Genomic DNA, 14,675 nt, shown 5'->3' with positions numbered 1-14,675 from the left:
TTGAGACTGTTTTTCCTAATATTATTCCCCTAACTGCCTTCACAATCTTCATAGTTATCTTTACCATCATAATAATTACTTTCTTAACTATTAATATTTGATTTTGGATCATTTGGATTTAGGTACGTTATGTTAAGTAATAACAGGTGGGGTTTATTCATAGTAGTACTTGTAGGTTAATAATGCACTGACTTAAAAATGTATTTATAATGTAATAATTGTTCTAAAATTATTTTGGTGAATACACCACTTAAGATATTGAAAACGTAAGGTCAAAGGAGTGTTGTTAGAAGCAAAATTAAAAATTAGTTGCGAAATACGTGAAGTACTTTGTAATACAAGTAGATGAAAATTATAGATTTGTTGTTGCGATGTGTTGAGAAATTTAAGTTTAAACTATTCACCAAATGAGTGCTATGAGTTCTTAGGCTCCCGGTGTCATTCTGAATAAAATATTTTTGGATATTAGGCCCCTTCATTAAGATATAAAACTAAAATAACTACATTGCCGATGTTTCGATCGACTTGCTGAGATAATCTACAGGGTGGTTAACTGCCAACTCAAATTTATTTTACCCAAAATTATTTTATTCAAGACAAAATTGCCATTTTATCTGGAAATTGTAAATTTCGGAACCCAGTATAAGCTCAATTTTCAACACTTATTTTCGTGTAGGAAAGTGTAAATGTCACGTTGGGGCAAATTGAAGCAAATTAAACTTAGTGCCAGGATTGTGACTAGTATGTAATCAGATAATGAAGCATAGACCAAGAAACGCGTTTTGACGAAATGTGTTTTGATGAATTACAATCGTTGACTCGTTAGGTTTCTTATTCGCTTTCCATAGATATCAACCTTGCAAATAAAACAATAATTTATTCAGCAAATGAAATGATAAGCCACAGTAGAAACGTAGGTACCATTGGCTTCAAAATTCTCACATGTCCACCGCAAAGTAAAACCACCCACGTCACCAGCTGTGATTACCTTTGATGAGGGCAGACAGCAGAGGCCGGTGCCGCACTGGCGCGTTTTCGGGCAACGTGAGATGATGTCTGGCTGCGGGCGAGCCGCGACCACCTCAGCCGCCTCCCGTGGTACCGCGGCGCAGCCTCTCGCACTGGGGCCTGAGCGCCGCGACGCTACGCGACGCGCTTTCGCCTCGGCCGACGCCGTCCCCCGCGGACACAGACGCCAAGCGACGCCGCCGCCGGACTAGCGGCCACACGCCGTGCCAGACATGCGTGCGGCGCCGCCGGCAGCGCCTCTGCGGACGCCGCCGCAACTAAATGGCGTCAGCGTCGGCGGTGGCGGCGTTGGCGTCAAAGGTGTCAAAGTGCCGTGGTCTGTCCCAGCGGCCCTCTGAAGCGTGCCGCGGGGTCGAGCTTCGGAAACCGACATCGCTCGGAAATTAATTAAGCTATGCGAACAGACTCAGATTTCTTGTGACATTCTAAACATATCAATCTTCCGATTTCGGCTAGAAAGATATTTACAGCGAGTCCATAAGTATCAAACCATGGAAATAAATAGATCTACTTAGTTCTCTGTAGGACTATCGTATTTCTTGCGACCAAAACGAGAGATGAATGAAGATACGCTATCGAGCATTACTTTTGTGACCCCATTAAACGGATACACTCGTTGCAGTGGAGAGCTGTGGACGGTTTAGGAGTGGCGCCAGTCGGCCGTCTTCTGCTGACGTGAGTCAAGGCGGGAACAGGTGTGTAATCAGAGATCAGAAAAGAGCTCTGTATAGTCTTTTAAAATGGCCAGTGAGTGTTATGACGTCATCACCGAACCCACTGTGTCCGTATGCACGACGATTCAACTTGTCGTATCTCACTTGTGACTACTGTCGGAGACAAGTTGACTCCACTCTCTCAGAAAGGATAGCGAGTTCACGAGTTCGTAAATATAACAGCAGACCTACAGCATTCCCGCTACATACATAACATGTCTGAAAAAATTTCCGTCAGTAGACTTTTCATTTATTTCACGCAGTTATGACTTAGGCGTTGCAGTCATTCTCAAGTGCAAGTTGAAATGTCACTAAAAGTTCGAACTTCCTAAAGGACATAAGCAACCATTTGGCATGACGATCATTGGATATCACTATAAACTGTGACTCATCGGCTAGCAGTGAATACTGATTTGGTGTCGCTCCTTAGCGAAGTCAGGCAAATTTTTTTCATGTATTTCTGAGGTTATTTGCAATTTCTTTTTTCCACCATGTAGCTGTAGTTGGACCAAGCAAATACTGGCCATCACATTTTTCTAAGAGGTCGAGCCCCCCAACGCCCACACCAGCGTGATGGCCAACACAAAAGGTCTGCTGCCATTTCTGCGTAAGGGTTAGTTTTCACTAGAGAGATGGAAATGGAAGTGCCGTGTGGCTAGGGCCTCCCGTCGGGTAGACCGTTCGCCTAGAGTGATGTCTCGCAGTAAGTGGGTACTGCTATGATTGCGTACGTATGGTTACGGGTAACCATTAACATGCGCTCATCTGGAAGTAGATTGGGTCGAAAGTTAAACGAAGGGTAGGGGTTTGAGGGTCAGAACCAAAAAAGTGCCAAGGTGAGGGTCAAGGGAAAAAAAAAGAAATGCAATAGCTGGGTCGGGTCGTGAGAGCAGTAGCGGGTTTTCTTGCTGCCTGCAAGAGGTCATGCAAGGCGTAACTCCCCCTTTTATATTCATTGATTGTTAATCAATGATGCTCAGGCTCCAGCTAGCTCTCGGTAGAATGTTCGGGAGGAATGTCACGAAAAGAGAATCGTCTTCCTGCACTTTATTTACAGTTAGTGCGTGTGAATGGTACCGGCTTACTCAGATGAATATTTGCTCCCCGACGTGTACGAGCCGAGCTACACGTAAATGCATACAAAGTGAGATTATTGCCCTGATCATGATTACAGTCTATATACATCCAGAGTTTATCTATGAAAGTTTACAATTCGCGTGAGCTACTTAGTCTGAATCGGTACGATAACTTTCTAGAGCATCAAAGAATATCTATGAACGCTGCGCTCTGTTGATTATGTTGACGCACAGATAAATGTTTCATGAGCAAGTAATATTAAATGGGTTAAAAGAAATGTCAAATGTTGTAAATTTTGCTTTATTCTAGTCTATTCACATCCTATCATTATCTTAAAGAAGTAACTTTTCTTTCAGATGGGTGGAATTAGTTACGTATATTCAGCCAAAGAGTTTGCAGCAAGATCCACATTACGCTATTTACTATAACGCAGTTTAGGTATATTCCCCATCAGTTCCTATCAGTTGAACTATTAATTGTCTATCTCAGTTGGTCTAAGTTCAGTCTTCCGTTGATGATAATCAAATTAAGACAGTATATTCGGTTATTTTCCTAGCTTGAATTATTCAAAGATATTTTCAAAGTTGCTGATTTACCTCTTTCAGTTTTTAATCATTTCTAGCACATCGCAAATCCTTAAAATGTAACAAACCATCTCGTATCGCCTACCAATATTACGTCTGAGCGCACAAGTTCAGTTACGACACCACAAGGCAAGCGCCAGAAGCACATTAACAAAGTAGAACTTTACCTTCTGTATTTCGCAGTGTCCTCAAACAGTTTTCTAGAAGGAGTTTTCCTTGAGGTCACTTGTTATACTCAGTGACCTACAAGTCTACTACCTTGCGATCTACTATTATTTTATCTTGAAACTAATGAACTGTATTCCTGTTTTTATTCTTTTTCAAAACACTAAGTTACTTTGTTACCAACATTCGTTTCTACTTCTTTTTGTAATGCTTTCTTTTCAGTCTACTTGCAACTAGTCATGCAATGTTAGTACAGAGGGACTTTGTTTTTCTGTTGATGAAACTTGGATCTTTGGCTTCGGGCTTGTATTGGGGTGTGAGGACTAGATTTATGTTTTTCATTTTTGCGTCCAAAGGGTAGCGGCGTTACAAAGGGTAGACTTTGTTAGTACTTGGTATCATGCAGGTCGATACCTTTGACGTTGTGCGGTGCTGTTACTCTGGAGCTGCCTTTGGGTGCCAGTGTTGATATCTCGGTCAGCGTCAGCATTCCTGAAACAGTTAGTTTCATCATCGTATAGGTCCGGTAGGCCATATATCAGATTCACAGTGTAGGGTAATGTTGGTGATTTGTTTGTGCGTCAGTGTGCGAGCTTGTCGGTCTCCCTGCTGTAGCCTGGTGGTCGGCTTTAATAGCAGTAGCAGCTGGTATATCCAGTCAACGTTGCTGATATTCAGGGGCTTGCTGATGTTTGTCGCTTGTGGGTGTATTTTAGCTTTCGATAGGTCGTTATGCCCTTGATAGTAGTGTCTTGGGCCGTTTACGCTTCCACTTACGGTTGAGAGCATTGTTTCCCAGAGTAAGGATGAAAGTATTGTTCGAGTGTCTCGAGTTCCTGTGTAGTCGTGTGGCGTGTTTTTTGAATACTTCGTTGAGGGTCTCAAGACGGTTTTCATTGTGAAGATACTCGGTGCGTGTGTAGGGTGGATCGTTGCTACTGATGAGTAGCACTTTGTAAACTGCAGGCCGCGCAGGCCTGTAGGAGCTCGTATCCCCAGACGGGAGCTGCGTTCCTCAGCAGGGGTCTAATCAGTGTCTTGTATAAGGACGTCGAGACCTTACTATTCAATGTACTTTCCTTGTTGAGCATTGGGTAGAACTGTTTGAGCCTGGCGTGCGCTCTGTTGGCAACCTATTCGATGTGGTCCCCCCATGTAAGTTTCCGGTCCAGGCAGTCACCGAGATATTTGGCTTTCTCTTGGAAACGTATCGGGCGTGTATGTAATCTTACCTGTCTAGGGTGTTGAAGTTTGCACAGTAGTTTCGGTCTGCCTGTGAACAGAACTGCTTCAGACTTTTCGACGTTTACTTTATTACCCCATCGTTCCAACCAAGGCTCGGCAGTTCTGAGTGCCAACTGTATTCGTGTATTTATGTTAGGCGGTTTCCAATCTTGCGCAAGGATGGCTGTGTACATTCTCTTAGATGGCCCCTGGAGCCTTGTTAGACTACGCACAGGAGTTGTGGGGTTGTTGAGCGGTGGTTCCTGAAGACGAATTGGTCCTGCTTTAGGGTATCGTTGGCGAAGGAGTGCCTAGTGAAGTGTTTTAGTATTACCTTCCCAACAATCTTGCTGTGCGAGCACAGCAGTCTGATGGGTCGGTAATTTTGTGGGATGGAGTGGTATTTCCCTGGCTTCATGAACACAAGGACCTTGGCCCCATTGCAAAAGTCAGGGAAATTTTGGTGTTTTAAGATGGCATTCTTTATCTGCACAAGGTATTCTACAACTCTATCTGCGAACTTCTCTAGGACACGGTTTTGGATGGGTCATCAGGGCCATGGGCTTCCCTAGCCCCTAGCATTGGTATCTTTCATAGCCCAAACTATTTCGTTTTTACTAGTGCGTCTGATTTCATCGCTCGTAGGCTGGGTTACAAGTCGTGTAACCTCCTGCTCCGTTTCAAGTGCGAATACTGGATCACGTGTTTCATGCGACGACCGGTGTCGACGGAAACCGTCCGTATATTTCCCATTACGGAAAAAACGATTTTTAATGCGGAATTTTATATCGTATTCATTAGAGAATTCCTGAATAGTTCGATATTTGTCATATCAATATGTATTAATACAGACAGTGAGACACGTGTAATAACGGGTATTACAGCTGCGACAGCACCTTCATAATGGATATTTTGCTAGAGGATTCGACCGCTCTTTTTAGACATTGACTTACATCTAGTCAGTTTCAGTTGGACTATGAATTTTATGAGCAACATGACGGTGTAGCAATGTTAACCCATTAGGCCAGCGATCGCTAATATCTATGTGGGGTAAATTCGAACAATCGGCTTTGGACAAAGCAAATAAGAAACCATCTCGCTGGTATCGGTTTGTAGATGACAGATGGTTCAAATGGCTCTGAGCACTATGAGACTTAACGTCTGAGGTCATCAGTCCCCTAGAACTTAGAACTACTTAGCCTAAGGACATCACACACATCCATGATCGAGGAAGGATGCGAACCTGTGACAGTAGCAGTCACGCGGTTCCAGACTGAAGTTCCTAGAACCGCTCGGCCACCGCGGCCCGCTTGTAGATGACACCATTCTGGTTTGGTGCGATGGTAGAAAGGCTTAGGACATATGCTTTGATCATCAATATAAAATTGATCCCAAAATCCAGTTCACCATGGAAATGGAAAATGATAATAGAATATCTTTCTTTATAGTTTTAGTTACGAGACTGTCCGATGGAAGTTTGGAACATAGCATTTTTCCAAAAGTAACACACACACACCTACAGATATTTGCATAAAAACTCGAATCACTATCCACAACCAAAGAGAAGTGTCATTTAAAGTCTTGTCGATGGAGCCGAGCGGATATGCACATCGGAACACCTGGACGTTGAAATAAAACATTGAAAGCAGGACTTCGAGAATAACGGCTACTCATTGAAAGAGATAAAGTGAATTTTGCGACCAACCAACAGAAGACTGAAGACCGAAGTCCAGTACTCCAGTCTGTGAAGGATAAACGCCCTCCTCTGTCGACATGAGGTGTATACAAAATTCCATGTACGTGTGGTAAAGCTTATATTGGAAATACCAAGAGGAGGGTAAAGCACGTATAAAAAGAGCACAAAAGTCTTTGCTGAATAGGAAAAAATAGAGGAACAGCTGTAGTAAAGCGTGCTCTTCAGTCAGAAAACCACAAAGTAATGTTTTCTGAAACAGAAATTTCATCTACGACGTCAAATTATTATACACGACTATATAGAGATGACAATTAAATCTATAAGCATCGGGATAATTTCAATAGAAAAGAGGAGCCAATGAAACTTAGCGACATATGGACAGTAGCTCTGCAGGATCGCTAGACAATTTAATCTTCGACAAGACGACAATCGATAGTTAAGTGTTATCTTTGACTAGGATTATTTTTGCCATCGCGTGTTACTTCGACTACGCCCCCTTTTCTACTGTATATATGTCGCTCTCGGACGTCCAACCAGTCAGTCGTCAATACTCAGCTGTGGGGTGCCTCTGACGATGTCCAGTGCAGTCCTGGACGAATCGTCAGCAACAGAACAGTTTCTTAGACCACGATCTCACATCTCGAAAGGTGTACCAGCATCTATGTCATCATTATACATGTCCAGATATAACACAATAGCTCTAATGCTGTACGGATTTATTCTGCCTTTTGTTTTATTTAACGTTATATCGCCTAATGGCTCTGAGCGCTATGGGACTTAACATCTATGGTCATCAGTCCCCTAGAACTTAGAACTACTTAAACCTAACTAACCTAAGGACAGCACACAACACCCAGCCATCACGAGGCAGAGAAAATCCCTGACCCCGCCGGGAATCGAACCCGGGAACCCGGGCGTGGGGAGCGAGAACGCTACCGCACGACCACGAGATGCGGGCTATATCGCCTAGTTTCTATAATTATTCTATGATTAATTCGGTACTGTATAAAAGTGTGTACTTTTTTCTTTGTAGAAACTTTGATGTCCTGGTTTAATCATATGTAATATATTGTCTTTATTACTTAGATTCTTTGTCTCGTTTGGAGGGAACAAAACTTAGTTTATAGTTGAAATTTTGTTTAAATAATTTCTTATAGGAATACCAGTATGTGCAAACGATATGTTTTGTTTAAAGTAACTACTTGCTGTTATATAAACTGCTGATCTTCACTTAGGGTTGTTAGTTATTTTGTATGTAAAAGGTATTGTAGTTGCCCTCGGGAATGGAAGCATACATCTCGCGCAAAATGTGGTTGGCATGGATAGAAATGAGGAACCAATAGTCAGTCAGGGATGAGATAGCGAACCACAAAGAGCTCACAAAAAGGTTGTGAACTGTGCTGGCGCCGAGAGGGGTTTTTTGTGCATTTTTCCAAAGTGGAAACGCCTTGGATGGATGCAGTAACTAGCTGGAGTGATGTTGGAATTGATATCTATCATCGCCTAAAAGAATTGACAGAGTCCAGCATTTCTACCTACAAATCCACCTACTAAGATGCACTCAAAAATGGTTCAAATGGCTCTGAGCACGTTGGGACTTAACAGCTGAGGTCATCAGTCCCCTAGAACTTAGAACTATATAAACCTAACTAACCTAAGGACATCACACACATCCATGCCCGAGGCAGGATTCGAACCTGCGACCGTAGCAGTCGCGCGATTCCGGACTGCGCGCCTAGAACCGCAAGACCACCGCGGCCGGCCTAAGAAGCACTCGCCACCACAATTCGCAATCACTGTAATGGAACAGAAGACTTACAGTTATGTATAGTGAAGGATCAGCTCAATGGATGTTATAGAGTACTCAAATATAAGGTAATTTATAACTGAACTCTTGTAGTTATCCTAAGTCGTATATCCACTTAGGCTCCTTCTCATACTAAAGTGATTACCAAGTGTCCTTATTGAAAGAACATTAAAGCCCTGTGTTTCACTAATTAATGCCTCTTGAACATAGTAGAGAGGAAGTTAAAGTTAATGTAGCAAAAGAATCTGCTAAAGTAAATAATGTTTCCTGTAAGTTATTTTGCAATTAAAGCTGCTTATTAAAGGTTTGTAAGCTTGCTAAAAAACTTAAGTGAAATATGGATTCTAAGGTAATAGTCGTACAAATAGGTATTAAAACAGTTGCTGCCAACTTCAGAATTAAAAGTTCTTAAAACTAAGGCTTATCAAGCTTTGTTCAGTAAATGAATAATACAACTTGTTGTGCACTTTACCAGGTTACTCAATGCTTGATGTTTTACGTTAACTTGTGTCTTATTGCAGTAACAGGTCAAATTACTGATGAAAGTTTCAACTGCATTTTGCTAAAATAAGCATCTCTTGTGTACTGCAAGTGCTTATTAGTAGTGTAATAGGACCCACAGTTTGTCTATTGTGCTAAGCTAAATAACGTTTAATATAAAGACCACTATCTATGATCACCGTAACTTCTTTTATTCAAAGGTCCGTGAGAAAGTATTTGTTAGTTAAATACATTTAACTTTCATTCTAAATAGAAAAGTAATTAGCTGAGAGATACTTAACCTATGCCCAGTTCAACATTTTGCAGTGAACTACATGTACAATTCCTTGTCAGGTAGGAAAATATTTGAAACGTAGTACTGAACCTATGTCCAATTTATGATTCTACAGTGAATATTAATAGTAATGTTATTGAGACCATTCATTTTGACTAAGTCCTGAAGGTAGTAGTGTGTATCGCTATCTGTCATATTTATGCAAATAATTTGTTTTGTTCTGTCAGCTCCAACCTTAACGTGAACATATGCAGGTGCCAGAGTTCACTGCACTCTCGTGTGACAAAGTACAGTCTGTGTTTGCCCATTGAAGTTACTTATTTTCAGTTTCTTGAACAAAAATGTTACTCATCCTTATGCCTAATTAGGCTGGCGACCGTTCTCTTTATTCTTTGAACAGTGTGGGTAGGCAAAATATTGTTTGTTACTGTTTAAATATTTACGTAATTCTCACTTTCACTTCCGATATGCCACCTCCGTTTGGTACATCACGGTCAACACAACTAAATTCCTTTCAGAGGGTAACACAGCTCTGCTCCTTTATAATGTAACTGCTTCAACAAAAATAATTTCATTATACGACCTGCCACCAGCTATGAGGTTATAGTATAACAGTAGCGGACGGAAGTGTTATACGTGGCTATTCCGTGACAGGACTATCTGTTCTATTTGATAGCACACGCTACGTAAATGCAATTGCAGTGTTATCCGTGGCCTTGCGTAACTAAACGTTGTCCACATTACAGCTACAGACGAAAAAAATGATAACTTTTAAGCAATTTACAAATACAGACTGAATATAAAACGTTCAGTGGCACGAACCTGTAAATTATTTGACTCAACGGATATTGGAATGTCAGCTAAAACTAAAAGTAAAAAGATATCAGTACTTAACAGAAACTAAAATGGACAGAAAACTAGAAATAAATCTGGACAAGCGGGAACAGAATGCGGCCAATAGCAGTTCAGGCAACACATCAACAGATGGCAGGCACTATGCGCGAATTAAACTACGTACTATGTCACGCGGACGTAAAGAAACAAATCGAAGCTATGAATGTCGCGCATATTAAACAAATGAAAATAGGCGATGTTGTCGAAGATAGTGGCTATTCTAATGAATCGAGGGATATGTTTGTGTTACCAAAAACTGAATGGGCTGTAGGAATTGCACACGAGAATGCAGTACAACCAAAAGTGAAACGACATCAGATGTGACTGATTTGCTTAGGATGTTGTCTGCGCAATTTGCAACACAAATTTTAGCACTCAAAGACAATATTAATGCACATATCGCAGAGTGGGTGCAACAAAATGCAGCACGAAGGCAGCTAATTGTAGCACAAAATAGTGATATTGGTAAACAGATCGAGAAAGTGGATGTGAAAGTTGATATTGTAAGTAACGAAATTAAAAACCATGAAGTGAAATTACTCTCACCAATGGCAATGTTACCAACGTTCGAGGCCAGATTGATAAAATTAACGAAAGATTTGACACTGAAGTAATTAAAATTCAAGATCAAATAGAACCCTCAGTCAGTACTTAAGTGGACGAAAAGGTATTCGGTATTAAATCCGAAATACAAACAGAATACAACGCGAAATTTGCAAGGATTAAACAATCTTCAACTGAAACAAGTAGAGAACTAAACAAACAGATTGTTACTTGCGAAAAGAAGAGTGACGATAACACTTCACAAATCCAAGGCAAAATGTATGACTTAGAAAGAATATTACAAATGGGGCCCACACATTTCACTTAAAGCATACCTTTTAGTAAAATATTAGATGGCGAGGAAAAATACGACCCTGCAAAGAGATGTAATGGATGGCACCCACTTGATTTTGTAAAAAAATTTAAAAACGAACTTTCCTGAGTATTTAGCTGATCAGGAAAAAAATATTATGATCACTGCATTAAGAGGAGATGAAAAAAGGTGGGGATTGAATCTGGATACTAACCAGATGCCCTTTGAAAGCTTTAAACAAAAATTCATTGATGAATACTCATCAGAACAAAAGCAAGACCATATATGGCGTGAATTTATAATGGCCAGTTTGTATAATATTAGAGGGAGGCAGACCATGAAGGAATTGTGGATCGTTGTATAGGAAATTAATACACTTGAAAACCAGATGCACTGAAACCGAAACTGTTTGGGAACTTTGGAAGAAACTACCACAGGTTTTAAAAAGATATGTGGGTAGTAATCATAGGAAGTCTGCAGCATTTTTTGGAAAGAAAGGAAGACAAAGGCCATTGGCGAGGGAATCACGAAATTCATCACAGTAATCAACAATTGTCCGTGAGAAAGTAATGACCAAAATGAACAACCTGGAAATGACAGATTTCACGTAAACACTATTGAAAGACGTTGAACGAGAGGATGGGGAAAATATACAACGCGCAGTAGGGGATACATGGCACGGAATTTCCAAAATAGAGACCAAGTGGAAAATTGAAAACCGCGTGTGTTAACGCCGGATTTACGTGGAAACCGGTTTTGGGCCCAAAGAAAAGATGTCAAATAATAAACTCGAGTAGGAAGAATGTAAATTATGGGGCAAGAAGTTTAAGGACGCGCCTATGGAAAACATGCGCGGAGTGATATATAGTGGTGAGCCCAGTGTGAAGTCATGTGACCGCTTGTGCCAGGGGCAGAGATTGCCGGTGCACCGTACACTGCAGTCAGCAGCACACAGAAAGGGGTGAGATCATAACACGATGGCTGCCGTAGAAAGAAAAACAAAAGACAGGGTTCGGATATTTCTGTAGGCCGGTTTCAGTAATAGATATATGTAAAATTGAAAATAAAGTTAATATGTCATATAATAAGGATAACTCAATATCAGAATCGTGCGAAAAGGCGTTACTAAAGAATAAAAAGGAGCGAGATAGTACGATCGGGAAAGAAGATATTTGTTCTGGTAGTAATGTATATCAGAAAAATGACATAGATGCAGGGGAGATTAAGAAGAATGAAGATGAAAAGAAAGTAGATTATGCCACGCAGAAGTCTTGTGCACAGTTAATGACAGGTGAAACTGATGTAAAGATTGGTGTTAGTAAATATGACGTTATAAACAGAGCAGATGAAATTCTTGTTTATAAAAATCTGATTTGTCATTCTGACGTAGAAAGATCAGGTAGGAATTTCGCACGATTGTCTGAGAATGATAGCAAAAAGGAAAATGAAATGAAGGTTATCAATGTATATGACTATTATACTATATATGAAGTTAAGGCTGAAATCGTTCAAAGTGATACAACAAAAGTGCCTGAGTGTCCAAACGATTTGCATTGTGTAGAAAATGATTCGAAAAACGAAGTGGCTGAAACATCAAATGATGAACTGCTCCACTGTCTGAAAGTTGCATTCCTGCTCGAATCTGATGATGAAAATGAAGTCAGTGATAGTTGAAAGCCCAAATCGATGATGTTCCGTTGAATGGTTCGCAGACTGACGATTGTTGATGGCCCAGAATTAAATTCTGTAGTAATCTGTGGAAGAGTTGCACTTCTGGCACGTTGAACGATTTTCTTCAGTTGTCGTTGGTCCTATAATTGCAGGACCCTTACCCGGCCTCAGCGATGTCGGAGATTTGATGTTTTACGGGATTCCTGATATTCATGGTACACTCGTGAAATGGTCGTACGGGAAAATCCCCAGCTCCTCACTACCTCGGAGAGTGTCTCATCACTCTTGCGCCGACGATAACAACACGTTCAAACTCACTGAAATCTTGATAACCTGCCATTGAAGCAGCAGCAACCGATCTAATAACCCTGACTGACATTTGTTGTCTTATATAGGCGTTTCTGACTGCAGCGCCGTATGCTGGCTTTGTTCAAAATGGTTGAAATGGCTCTGTGCACTATGGGACTTTATATCTGATGTCATCAGTCCCCTAGAACTTAGAACTACTTAAATCTAACTAACCTAAGGACATCCCACACATCCATGCCCGAGGCAGGACTCGAACCTGCGACCGTAGCGGTCGCGTGGTTCCAGACTGAAGCGCCTAGAACCGCTCAGCTACTTTGGCCGGCCTTATCTTAGTATTTATATGCGTATACCTATATCAGTTTCTTTGGCGCTTCAATGTCGTTGCTACTCACCATATAATGGAGATGCTGAGTCGCAGAACAATGCAACAAAGAGACTGTCACAAAGCTTTCGGCCAACAAGGCTTTGTCAAAAATAGGCAACATAAACACACGCACACACTCACATAAACTCTACGCACACAAACACATGATCACAGTCTGCTGGCAGCTGGAGCCAAAGACTATGTCATGTCAGTCTGGCTCCAGCTGCCAGAGACTGATCATGTGTGTTTGCTTGAGTCTCCACGTGTGTGTATGTTGTCTATTTTTGACAAAGGCCTTTTTGATTGAAAGGTAACTTTCTGACGGTCCTCCTGTTGGGCCTTGCTGCAACTCACATCTCCGAAATATGATGAGTCGTGAGGCGACAACTATTCTTTTCACACTATTGTTACATTTAGCCAGCAGTTCTGGCCGAGCGGTTCTAGGCGCTTCAGTCTGTAACCGCGTGACCACTATGGTCGCTGGTTCGAATCCTGCCTCGGGCATGGATGTGTGTGATGTCCTTAGGTTAGTTAGGTTTAAGTAGTTCTAAGTTCTAGGGGACTGATGACCCCAGATGTTAAGCCCCACAGTTCTCAGAGCCATTAGAACCATTTTTCAGTTTTCTGTCATATTTCATGCTATATATATATATATATATATATATATATATATATATATATATATATATATTTTCTTCAAAAATACTGCAACTATAAATATTGATAATTCAATGAATTACCAAGAAATAACAATATCTTTAGAAAATTATATAATAGACCAACATTCATAACTACAATAATAATAATAATTTATTTATTTTAGCACTATTAGTAACAGTTAAAACCACTAATATTAACCAGGGGCCTATTCGTAAAATAAGATAACTTACTAATGAATAAATACACACTTGAATAATAGGTACAGTAATTCTATTCTGAGTTATAGCAACTGCATTTATAGGATACGTTTTACCTTGAGGTCAAATATCATTTTGAGGTCCAACAGTATTTACTAATTTATTATCAGCAATTCCATATTTAAGAACAGATTTAGTTCAATGACTGTGAGGAGGATTTGCTGTTGATAACGCAACAATAAATCGATTCATTACATTTCATTTTGTATTACCATTTATTATTGCAGCTATGGCAGCAATTCATTTACTCTTTCTTAATCAAACAGGATTTAATAACCCATTAGAGCTAAACGGAGATATCGAAATAATTCCATTTCACCCATACTTTACTTTCAAGGATTCTATCTCATTTGTATTAATAACATCATTATTAATTATATTATGTTTAATTAAGCCTTACCTTCTAGGAGATAATTTTGTACCCACTAATACATTAGGAACACCAGTCCATATTCAAACAGAATGCTATGTCTTATTTGCATACGCAATTCTACAATCAATTCCTAACAAATTATGAGGTGTTATTGCACTAATCTAAACAATTAGAATTTTAATAATTTTGCCATTTTATAGCAAAACACCATTCCAAGGTAT

At 40.4% G+C, this 14,675-nt stretch overlaps 1 protein-coding gene across 1 annotated transcript in view; it reads right to left on the bottom strand.

The window, feature by feature from the left end:
- Positions 1-1,106, bottom strand: part of LOC124805169 (neuropeptides capa receptor-like) — a gene marked incomplete at its 3' end in the record, with an annotated part of 1,111,251 nt that extends 1,110,145 nt beyond the window's left edge. Inside the window, exon 1 of the mRNA XM_047265654.1 lies at positions 989-1,106. The remainder of the gene's footprint in view (positions 1-988) is intronic.
- Positions 1,107-14,675: the final 13,569 nt, after the last annotated feature.

Source organism: Schistocerca piceifrons, chromosome 7 (genome assembly GCF_021461385.2).
Source record: "Schistocerca piceifrons isolate TAMUIC-IGC-003096 chromosome 7, iqSchPice1.1, whole genome shotgun sequence".
NCBI classification, from domain to species: domain Eukaryota; kingdom Metazoa; phylum Arthropoda; class Insecta; order Orthoptera; family Acrididae; genus Schistocerca; species Schistocerca piceifrons.
This window is presented reverse-complemented; position numbering and strand designations above follow the sequence as displayed.